Raw genomic sequence first — 10,151 nt, forward strand, 5'->3', positions numbered from 1 at the left:
TATGATACATTAAAAGATGTTTATATAGCAATATTATTTAAGTGTTACCCCCATAACACAATTAGTTATGATTATTCAAGTAGGCTATGCACCATCACCGAACCATGCATCGAATTAATAAAACATACAGAAATACAGACCGCCCACACTGTAACTGTAACATATCAGACAATCTCTATCATTATGCATAAATGCATAAACATTCTACCGCCGACCATGTAAATAAATAGACTATCCATTTAATTTAATTTACCTTAATTAAACTTATAGGCTAGTACGCATTTGAAATAGGCCTATTATTTGATGTAAATTTTACTGAGAGTAAATTTCAGTAAAATTGTCATTTACAAATAGCCTAAGTAAATTTCAGTTGTTGGCTTAGGCTATATAACTCAAAATTAAGCCAACAGATTTTTACAAACATACAAAGCCAAAGCTGCGGCGTGTTGACAATATCTTCACTCGAAGCATCTTTCTAAACAGTAACTTCGAGAGAAATCCAGTGTTTCTCCCTCCTGGCCTCCTCCGTATTCCTTTCCCGGCTGATCTGATTATTTTTCCCTTCACGTTTTGTCCCAATAGCAAATTACCAATTCTATGAATTGCAAAGCAGCCTCGGAGACGCTGAGGGGTAGAGAGGGGGAGATGCGAAGATTGAAAGGGATCTTTGCAAACACAATCACGTTCTTAAATGGAAATGTGGGGCTTTAAACAAATCTTACATCTCTCCTGTTCCAGTCGTCTAAAACTCCGCAATCAGGCACACGTTCGACTCCATCTAAAACCACAGCTTTTTTAGAAGATTTTTTTGGTATCACTTCTATTTAAATTATTTACCTCAGTGTATTTTTTTAGTTCACGTTCGTGTTTGTGTGTTTGTCTTGCTCTTTATGGGGTGTTTCCACAGGCTTTTGCGAGGAAATGTGCCGGAGAATTCAGACGTCAAACCAAAACGCTTCTCAGTGGTAAGTTTACACACTGCTTTTCCTATCTGTCCATCTGCACGAGCTTCGCGCGTTCATGGAAGTGTAACCTAAATGATGTTCTTAGGGTCACAAGTGCTCGTCACCACTCTGTCAAAGGCGTGGTTATGTAAAGCCACCATTTATTTATTTATCACATATGCAATAACACTCGCAGGGATATTTCAAAGGATATTTGAAAGGGATATTTCAACATCATTGCATTTAATACCAAATTAAACAACATGCAGGTTCCTTTTATACGATATTCTTAAGTGGTTTACACCTGTATTGTAATATAAAGAAACTGCATATACTTTCTTAAGAACAACGTTATATAATTTAATAACTTGAGTAAAGCATCTTAACTAATATAATATGTGTTTTGGATAAGAATGATTTAACTTCACATCTTTTAAACTCTCCAGTGGCTTTTAAGCGTTTATATTAGACTATTCTCTTTCTTTACGTTTGAATATATTGTCTGAATGTAATTTCTAAACAACTGTCATTTTTTAACCACAGTTTTTTTTTGTTTGTTTTTTTTCATAATGAAAAACGCGGTGGTTCTGCGTCCATTATATTATTACAAATTAAAGATATTTTGTGTGCATGACTTAGGGCGAGAATGAACATGTGACCCACAGGCAAACAGATGACAGGATTATAATCTAAAGCGTGCTGTATCCGAATGCAATCCGAGAGCCGCAGTTAACGAGGATGCTTCCCTGTACAGTTTCTCTCATTTGGAAGTCTATAAAAAGAGCGGTCATTTCTGCCCAGAGAGCTGCGTCACAGTAGCAGCACAGTCAAACTCTTCGCTTAGTTTGCCAGCGAAAGAAAGTGGTTCAAAAAGCGCCCAGATGCTTCTTTTTTTTCCCCCTTCGCAAAGAATATGGCCTTGTGTGGAGCGAGGTGAATTTTTCCTGGGATGCACGAGGTTGCTATGGAGAGCAGTTTGAAAGGATCACACTGATCCTGCAGATGAATGATTTGCCATACAGGAAAAGACAAATAATAGCCCTTGTTTTGTAAGATGGCAATGAAAGACAGTAGGGAACAATCGTGGCCTTTGAGTATCCAGGATGTACTAAATCTGCTCACAGAATTTTATAGCTCGAAGTTTAAGAAAAAAAAGTTTTACTCATCTCTGCTTATCTGTTACAAGTTGATTTTCTGTAGGTTATAACCAGGAAGCCTTGAATTAAAATAGGCTATAAAAATAGGTTTTGCTGTAAAATTAGCTTTTATTACTTAATTAATTCACTTGATATTCAAGTAGCTCTATAAAAGCAACGTTTTATTAACATAGTTTAATTCGCATACAAAATGTCTCCTTTCGTTCACAAAAATATTGGATTCTAGGCTCTAGTCTTCTTTTCTCACGATTCACGCGTCTGTAGTCACGTGCTTTTATCTGCACGAGGGACCCCCTCCACTTGAATATAATTAGAGTCTGATCGGTCAAACCCTCCATTAACCATAGGCCGTAAAAGTGCACAGGAGAAAGAGTTCAGAAAACAGCTAATATACATGGCGTTATCTGTGGGTGGCAAATGCTAAAACAATTTCATATTAGAGAATTCATATTAGAAAGTTTCATTGTTTTGACCTTTATCTTCTATTTTGAATGGCTGTATCAGCATTAGCCTGTGTAGAAATTCAAATTTCTGCATGTTTATTTGATTGCATCAGTAGACTACACTTTTAAAATATTCAAAAAATGTTTAATCACTAGCCCACTCAGATACAAACTAGAAGTTGGAAAATAAAGTTAAAATGCTGCAATCTTCATTCCAGCATTAAAAAACAAAAAAACAAATAACAGAACAAATTATACGTAGCCTAATAAATAATAAAAATAAATACATAAACAAAGACAATAATTATGATGAATTTTGATGTGTCTTTTGATGTCTATAATGAGGGGTAGCCAGGCCATTGAAGTGAAAATTTACTTGGAGTTAAGTCCATTTTGACACTTTTAAAAATAGATACAAAATTCCTACCCAACTTTAGGAAGCTCATTCAGTAGGCTACAATACTGACATATCGACTCAAACTTAAATGAGTGTTTTAATTAAAGAATCTACTAAAGATTCACCTCTCATTCTGTTTTCACCGGTTGGCTTTGACAGACATGCGTAATGGGTACGCGCGCTTCTTGAGTAGCCACGAATTTACAGAGGCATTCTGCGCTTTTTCAGGTACCTCTTTCTCTCTTTTTTGGTTAATGAACTCAGGCGATTCCGCAAGCATCCCGAGGGAATGGAACGGGAATGTTTTCCTTTCCGTAAAAGGTGTGGGCTATATCTCTCCAACTCTCGATTTATCTTTGGGCTAATTAGGCGGGGCCCTGAAGACGCAAGCATGAATATTCATGTGAAAGCACAGGCGCGCAATTAGCCATGGAGAGAGTTCCTAACTTCAATCACTGGCCAGTGCAAAGAGAGAAGGGTACTCTTCCCTCACACCCAGAGAACAAGCCTTTTTAAAACATAATGTGTATGAGAAACAGCTAAGAGACTAACCTTTTTTTCTTTTTCTTTTTCTTTTTTTTTACACAGTTAATTCTAGGCGCTGTCGGTACTTTTTTTAATGGATGGCAACCCTATTTATAAATGACAGGCTACCCACATAAAAAAAAAAAAAAAAAATCCATTATCGGCATTTCTGAGGATTTGAATATATAAAAGTTCAGAAGTGCATTTAGTAAATCTAGTAATTTTTAAATTAAACGATATTTTAAAACAACTTCTTACAGTATCCGATCCTAGACAGGTGTTTTCAATAGTTATAGACCCAGACACCTCCATGCAGAGACTCAGGACCAACCCAGGACCCCCCAAGTATAGAAATCTAGAATTTCTCAATAACATTCTGTAATAACTTTCATTAAAACTCACCAGAACATAATGATAATTTAAATAATTACTTTTCATATATCTTCTCCTCAGACCTCTGCAGTACCTTCACAGACCCCCAGGGGTCCCCTGCTTGAAAACCCTGGTGAGTTTTTAAACGAAATTAGGATGTACTGGATATGCTTTAACTAAAATAAATATGAAACATTCTATACATTTTGAGATTGTCAAGGCTGACCATCTTGTAATGCTTCAGTGTAGCTTTAATTGTCAAATCACTGGTCATTTCTTCTTCGCTGGTCAAATTCTTCTAGCATTTAATTTAATGCTAATTAATTAATTACTTTTGTATTTAATATCTATCTATAATTATATGATTTAATTTAGTTTTTTTTTCAGTGCCTTAAATTGATCTGCTTTTATTTGATAAAAATACAGATCTTTTTTTTTTTGCAATCTCTTCTTCTTTCTCACACACATTCACACACCGTAACCTGTATTGCTGCCCGCTCTGTCCGCCAAGGCCTCAATCCTTTGCTTTGAATTCAAGGCGATCTTTATCCTGCCCCCATCCAGGTGTGCACTTGCCACTTGCTTCCATAAAGATGCGTTTATGTATGTATGTATGTGTGGAGGGGAACAGGGAGGTTTTGGAGGGGGGCTTTTTGAGATAAGCAGTGGAATTTGTGGCGTCTGAATATGGATGGCAGCCAGACCCTTGGTAAGCAGCTGATAGAGTGGTAAACAGCTTGTGGGCTGAAGGGGTTAGAAGCATGCTTCTGAATACATTGGGTCTCTCTTCCACTGTCTGCCTGCACAATGGTCAATCAACTCAACGTCACTTTCCCCTCAATCCCTGTGATGCAGTGGGTTTGTAATGTTGGACAAGCTGCCACTACACCCATCCGCTCACTTATCAACCGCTCACATTAATGTTCAGGCTTGGTGGATGATTGCAATAGCAAATATTTTCTGTTCACTTTCGCTTGATATCAAATTGTTCTTCAGATTTCAGGACTTGACCTCTGAATCATACACTACTGTTGAATGTTAACTTAAGAATCAAATTCCATTATATATGTGGCCTCTCTTTAGTCTTACATCTCATTAAATGAATTCATTTATAAGTCATTATCAAACATCATATAATGCTGATCAGTAGTCCACAATCACATATTTAAAAAGTACATGATTTTCATTCCCATCTAGAATGTTTTACTTGATGGTTAGATAATATACATTCTAAAATGTTTTATGACGACGTAGTCATGACAGTTTCTATAAAGTGTAACCATGATATTTTTATTTTATTTATATAGATTTATGTTTATAATAATATACAGCTTAATGCTGATTGGGTTTCATCATTTCTTCTGACAGGACTAATGGAGCTGAAAGCTGATGATGATGATAGAGAAAATATGCAAACATAATTTGCCTTCTTTGAAAGCACATCCAGAGATAAAAGATGTGATGCACATCACATTATTTATAGTTATTTAACAACAATTATTGTTTTAAAAATTAATCATGTTTCAAAAACCCAACATATTGATGTTATATATTAGGGCTGTGCAACGATTAATCACATCCAAAATAAAAGTTTGTGTTTACATAATATATGTGTGTGTACTGTGTATAATTATTTTTATATATAAATACACATACATGCATGCATATATTTAAGAAAAATGTGTTATTTATATATAAAATATTTATATTTATATATGATATAAATTATGTTTAAATATATATACAGTATATACATGCGAATATAAAACGTGGCAATTAATCATTGCACAGTCCTAATATATATATATATATATATATATATATATATATATATATATATATATATATATACAATGTATAGTGATTGTAACTTGTGTATGTGAGATTGACGCATCTGTTAACTGCTAAGTTGTAGAGTGACATTATCAGAAAATCCACAGTTGTTTCTTTTCTTTCTTTCATCAAACTCAGCTTGGGAAATAACAGTACTTCTAAGAACCTTGTGTAGCCGTATTTAATCATTATTCAGTAACTTAAATATTTAATGATTGATTTGATGAACCTTGTGGATTTCCTCATGTAAACTGTCTGTTGCACTGGAGTGTGTCTCTTCCCTGGTGGCAGCCACAGTAAGGCTAACCAGCACAACGCCGCAGAGTTCCACATGTCACTGCGCACTCAAGAGAGCATCTAGAGGCCCTCACCAAACTTATTAATGACTTGCTTCCTTTTAATTAGATAATAATTCATGTTAATGCATGCCTAATGAACCCAAATCGTTCCCTTCGGTCATTCCGTGGAGTTCCACTGTGTTTACTCATTCTGTCTGTTTTTCCCGCTTTTGTGTTTTATTAGGCTCAAAGGGGCCTGAAAGGACCGAGTGACTTGCTTTAGAGACATCTGAGGAATCCATTGAAAAAGCCAATAACGGGATCAAGGGGCATTTGGGTATGAATTCGACCCTATGATATCTAGTTAGGGAGGCTGCTTTAGCAACAGATGCTTTGAGATCACCACGATATGTTCGCACTGAACTTGTAGCCACGGGGTTATATGTACCTTATGTGTGTGTTTTTTTCGAGGGCAGCTCATGTACTGGGACCGGCTAGGAGACGGTGATGGCAAAGAGCGGAGTGACCAGACCAGCTCCAGCCCAAAAGGAGTCACGACCAGACGCCAAGTGCTCCTGTCTCGATGTCGTCTGTGGTCAAGCACTCGCCGGGGCAGACTGAATTAAATTAGACTGCTTTTAATTGAGGATTGACCAGTCTGAGAGCAGCTGGCGCTTGGGTCAGTCAAGATAGCAAAGCCTAAATCCCCCAGGTCCCAACTGCAATTTCAGCCCTGCAGGTCCTGGAATGGACTGGGAGGGAGAGAAGGCCAGAGCATGCTGGGAATGCATGGCTGATGATTAGCAAGAAGAGTTTATAGGAAGGCTTAGTTTGCTTGAGTGGAAAGTGTAACACACACACTCAGAGCCTGTTCTTGTGTGTAGACTAACTAAATCGGCTTAAGGTTTGCACCTCGCTGAAAATCTCCTCAATCGCCCGGTCGACACAATTAATCGCTTCATTAATTAACAATCGCTGCGCGTGATCCATCACCCCGACTGCGTCTTGGCAAAGTGTGCAACTTACAAGCTACCTCCTTTTTCCGCTCACGACGTTTCTCTTCTTTCACTCCTCCCACCCGCTCCGATACTCCTCTTTATCTTTTTTTCTTCTGCACTCCTTTTCCTTCTTTAAGCAGCATTGCAAAAGCCAACTCTGCTGTTTTAGCACGAACAGACGCACTTTTCTCTCGGCAAGCAGGTCTGCTAACATTTGTTATCTATAATCCTGCAGGTCCCCGTGCAAAATGAGCATAGTAAACTCTTGCAAAGCCCTAATCCCTCCATTTCTTTTAGATGCGCTTTCTCTCTCTCACGCGCGCTCTTTTCTTTTCCATCTATGGGGTGGGAAAGTGTTCTTTTTTAAAAAAGAGGATGCATCTCAGATTACGGCACTTATTTTTGAGCTCTTCTGAATCACCAAACTTATTTTACCACCGAATAATTAACAATCCTTTTCTGGAAATTAAAAAGATTTTTTTTAATGCAATCTATGCTTTTATGACAGGCTTTGTTGATTTGCTTTTCAGAGTCCTTGTGTGTGGTTCAGAGTAGTTATGCAAAATCTCTCTCTGTATTCATACTGTACGCATTTATGGTTTGATTGTATGTATCTGTTAATCTGGCTAGTGCTGTTGATTCATCTCAGTAACATGATGTGTGCAAAAAAGTTTTTTTTCTTTCGCCATCACTCTCAATTATCTATGCGCTGATTTGATTTGAGTTCGATACTATGCAAATTATGTATATGAATGCTCGCGCGCAGTTCTGCTGCATTTTGTCTTGGTCATGCACACCCACACATGTAGCGAGCATGTCGGTGTGTGTGTGTGTGTGTTGTATGGTGAGTAATAGCCGAGCTCGGTGGAAGGCTGTAGTGTTGACAGCATGGTAAACGATGCAGTCTGCCTACTGCAGCAGCTAGCCTGCTAATCACACACACCACATGATAATGAGAACAGCCCCTGTCCCCCAACACACACACACACACACACACATGACTAACCACAGCAAACAGACAAACATCCTCTCACACACATTGACCCATACTTCTACAGACAAATGGAAGACATAATGGTAGCCGGAGGCAGTGCACGCCGCATCTCTCTATCTCTCTCTTACACTCTCGAGCTAAACACATCTCTATCTCTTTACTGTCCTAACACACACACATACACTCATCTCTCATACCAACAGCCTTCTGTCAGAAGAGACTCGGACTTGAGCCACACTTACATTAAGAATGTGACTTGGGATTTGACATGGAATCATAAGAGACAAAGTATTTAGGTTTCAAAGGTGATCACTCACTGTAATGACTATTAAAATTAGTTATTAGAAATAAATAATATATTTAATAATATTTGATTAATATTAATATACTATTAATTAATAAAAAATTACATTTAAAATGAATGATTTTTTATAGAAGTTTTTTATGCTCACAAAGACATCATTTATTTAATCAGAAATACAGTAAAAACCCTAATTGTGAAATATTACAATTTAAAATAACTGTTTTCTATTTCAGTATACTGAAACATGTCATTTATTCTTTTGATGGCAAAGCTGAATTTTCAGCATCATTACTCCAGACTTCAGTGTCATATGATCCTTCAGAAATCATTTTAATGCGCTGATTTGGTGGTTAATAAACATTTCTTATTATTAACAATGTTTAGAACAGTTGTGCTGTTTAATATTTTTGTGGAAGCTCTTTGATGAATAGAAAGTTCAAAAGAGCAGCATTTATTTGAAATAAAAAAATGAAAATGTAAAAGTCTTTACTGTCACACTTGATCATCCATGCTTAATAAAAGTATTAATTTCTAGATCAACAAAATCTTACTAAACAGTAGTGAAGGAAAACCTCACACACTTTATTTTAGATATGTATTTAAAAAACGAACACAAAGGATTTGAGACTTTAATTGGACTTTTGAAAAAAGGCAACATGTCTATATTTTCCCCCTGTAAACATTTTACACACACTGAGATGCACAGAATATTACATGTGATATATCAGTCCTTCCAGCTATAAGGGAATGAGGAGGAGTTGAGAAAGAAAGAAAGGAAGCAAGCAAACCCTTAAACTCAGACCCATGGGTACAAGATTGTAAGTAATGGCTCCTTTCTCAAGGCAGCTGTGGGCTATGAGAGATTTCCATTCAATTTTTCCTCTCTTCCTCACAACCCAAAAAACTTCCAGCTGCGGATACAACAGCCCCTACTCTTGTTAACCCATCAGGACACTTTGCTGTTGCATGAGGGACAGGAAAAAGGGGGAAAACAGTCATCTGTCATTAAACCACACAGTGTACCTGACAAAATCTCACATGCTTTAAACCTAAAGGCTATTTATGTGACACAAACCTGAGCTTCGGAATTCCAAGACATTTGAGGCCTGTGCCAGAATATCACGGCGCTTTGTATGAGGTCACACGTAGATTTCCAGCGCATTACCCATGATTAACACAGGTATAAATGAGGATGTTGTTTCCTGGCAAACGTGCACTCTAAGGAACGAAGATGTGCAAATGTGTTCGTTCGTTTTAAGTGAGGTGACACTTCACACAGTCTCACATTCACACTTCTTTGTATCTTGCAGGGTGGCATGTGCAGGATGTAGACTGGAGCAGGTGTGGTGCCTGTAGGTCCTCTTTGCACCACATGTACTCAGGTAAGGCCATGGGGCATGATGTTGCCAAACGTGTCACATTCCAACATTTTATTCTCTCTCTCTCTCTCTCTCTCTCTCTCTCTCTCTCTCTCTCTCTCTCTCTCTCTCTCTCTCTCTCTCTCTCTCTCAATCACACAAACAAACACACTGAACCATCTGCTTGTTCAGTATTTTCTTTATTTTTTAATTGTAATTTTCTAAATAAAAACAATGATCACAATAATAATATTATTAAAATTAAATATTATTCAAATAATAAAATACATATTATTAAAAATAAATATGACTACTATTATTTATTTATTGTTTATTTTAGATTAATGTTTGTTTATTTTTATTTATTTAATATTTCTTTATTATTATTGATGTTGTCATTGTTTAATAGATTAAAAAGCACTTGATGATGGTTTATTTTGTATGATGTAATTCCGGAGATGCCTTAAAAACAATAAAAAAAAGTAAAACAGTTGTGTTTTGTAAAAAGTGTGCTTTTTATATATTACTTGGCTACTCTACTTCTAGAA

General features: G+C 36.7%; 1 long non-coding RNA gene across 1 annotated transcript; it reads left to right on the top strand.

Moving 5' to 3' along the window:
• The first annotated feature begins 720 nt into the window (after window positions 1-720).
• On the top strand, window positions 721-9,911 carry LOC311067501. Its single transcript, XR_014603226.1, has 3 exons — window positions 721-965; window positions 6,194-6,286; window positions 6,426-9,911. It is a non-coding gene; the product is annotated as an uncharacterized lncRNA (long non-coding RNA).
• Window positions 9,912-10,151: the final 240 nt, after the last annotated feature.

The sequence above is a fragment of the Abramis brama genome (assembly GCF_963993115.1).
Source record: "Abramis brama genome assembly, chromosome: 17".
NCBI lineage: Eukaryota > Metazoa > Chordata > Actinopteri > Cypriniformes > Leuciscidae > Abramis > Abramis brama.